Below are 2,662 nucleotides of genomic sequence, written 5' to 3' on the forward strand. Positions count from 1 at the left end.
TGCGGTTCTTTCATCTCCAATACAGTCTGTCAAGAATTCTTTTAGACTGATATGACATAATAAAACTACAGCGATTAAATATAAGGAGTGCTGAATTTTTTTTTGAATGTGCCCCATTGATCCATCAACTTTGCCAATCGTCTTCTTGCTATCTTGTAGTCTTGGAGCTTGACTGGTGAACCCTACGTGGCGGTGCTTCCTCTGTCCATGTTTAGTCTTGAACTGGAAATAATATGTTTTGTTGCTCTTTGCATCCAATTTGTCAACAATCTCTATTGTATCTGCAAATTGAAGACCATACGTGGAAAAGAAGCAAAACATCCCACTGTATATGGTACACCAATTGGTATGTTAAGACATGGGGATCTTACAAGATCAATCTTGTTAAAGGAAGTAGTTCAATTCTTTTTAATTTGGTCTATGTTTTCATCTTTATTCGATATGGGACTTTATCCCTAAACATGCCCCCCACAAGATAGTGACTCATTTTTTAGCCGACTAATCTTGATATTCGTATGCTCATTTTTTGAATCTTAATCGAATCAAAGTTGTTGAAATTTAATGAGTTCTGATACCAGTGTTGGGTGGTATTGGATCTCTCTCACCCCAAAAGTTAACTCAAGAGATGAGGTTTTCCCTCATACTTATAAATTGAATACCAACTTTATTCTCAATTGATGCGGGACAACCTCAACAACCTCCCCTCACACATTGGGCTCTGCAGAAGACCAAACTAGTCTTCCCCTCACACAAACCCATATCTCTGTGATTATTGGGTTGAAGACTTATTGATAAATCAAGCTGTGACACCATGTTAAGGCTTGTGGTTCTATCTTAAAAGGTCAACCTTGTTAAAAGAAGTAACATAATCCTTTACATGTTGGTCTGTATTTCGGTATTTAACCACTGTGGGATTTATCCCTTAACATGGTAGACCAATCCTAGTAATATTTTAACAATCATGCTTAATTGTCAGAGTTAGTGACAGAATTCATTTTGAGATAATACTTGGCAAATTCTCATTGAAAACTGGAAAAAAAAAAAAAACAACATAAAAAGGCTCAATCATGAGCTACCACATCAATATGTTTCTTTCCCTATTTTTTCAGCATTATTCATATTTTCAAGTGTTATTAAATTAGGAATAGTACAAAAAATGCTCATTGCAATTATTTTTGATGTTGTCACTGCTGAAAAAATGGCTTGGTTAAACTTACTTTTTGCACAATTTTAAGTAGGACCCGTGTTCAATTTGAAATATCGAAGTTGATTTGTGTTCTCCTTCGTAAAAACATCGAAATCATATGCTTACTTGCCAAAACTAATAAACGGATGAATGGAAAATTAGAGTTCAAGTTGGACCATTGAAAAAAGGTTTATGTTGGGGGGAAAACCATATTTAAGTTTATCCTATATAGAAAGTTAATGAAAACAATGACCACTTTATATATGGTTGCATTTTGGAAAAGTGTAATCATGTGTAACATAGAGACTCTTTCCACATGCGTGAGCAATGGTGCAAATCAAGGACCAAAATTGTACATTGGGCCTTGAACTTATATGCGAGCACAATTTACGTACACGGATGTCGGTCTAACGGAGCTTCTAAAATTATTGAAACTCAATGGTTATTGTCATTATAATATTGAGTTAATCGACAAATTTAATCACAATTCATAAAGGCAAAGTTTATAACTGAGCTCGTTTTCCACCATTCAACACCAAAAAATTACACTATGCTGCATAATTTTCAGTTTCAGATTTCTGCATAATTTCCAATCCCATTTCTCAGAAAATTTTTCGTTTTCAGTCTAAGTCATGGTGGTGCTATTTTGACACAAATTAGTTTCGCTCGAATAGAAATTGAAGTACTCAAATTCTACCAGTTCTTCCATTGTATCCGGGGAGACAGATATCCAAACTAAATCTCAAGTACCTACGATGAGAGGATGAATCCGTTTTACGGAAACTATGTACGCACAGACATCGGGTTACAAATTTACAGTATTCTCAGTATATATATTTGTGCAGTGGTCATTCTCTATTTATTTACGTTCTTACTGGAATAAATAAAAATCATATTATTCTATATTATTGTAACAAACTTGAAATAGTTTTTATTTTTGTTGTTCAAAAACTAATATTTATTTGATCTTTCAGAAATGACAACCGAATCAACTAACATGATGTGAATCAAACTGTGGCTACTGAAAATCAACTGTGGACTTTGCTATGGCTCAAGGACCTAGTTCTGTTGTGGCTCAAAACGGTGGCTAAATTGTCAAGTCATCCTGTGAGTCAAAGTGGGGCTCCAACAATTGGTCATATTGTTAATGTTTCGGTCGATCATAGAGAAAAAACATGAGAAATTCAGTATCTTGAATTTCAAAAAGTAGCAACAGAAAATGTTATTTTACCCAATCATCTTAAATCGTGTGAGATTCTTGACCGAGACTGCTACAAAACTCAAAGAAGGTAAGAAAGATGTTCAAGCAATCAGTGCGTTTGATGCTTGGAACCATTCTGATTTTTTTTGTGCCAGAACTATAACATGAATGGCTTAACAGATTTGTTATGCAACATCTATAGTGCGATGAAAACTGCAAAGAATTTGTGGGCGTCTTTAGACCGAAAATATAAAATTGAAGGTGCCAGGGCTAAA

The sequence above is a fragment of the Olea europaea genome, chromosome 11, assembly GCF_002742605.1.
Source record: "Olea europaea var. sylvestris chromosome 11, O_europaea_v1, whole genome shotgun sequence".
Lineage (NCBI taxonomy): Eukaryota > Viridiplantae > Streptophyta > Magnoliopsida > Lamiales > Oleaceae > Olea > Olea europaea.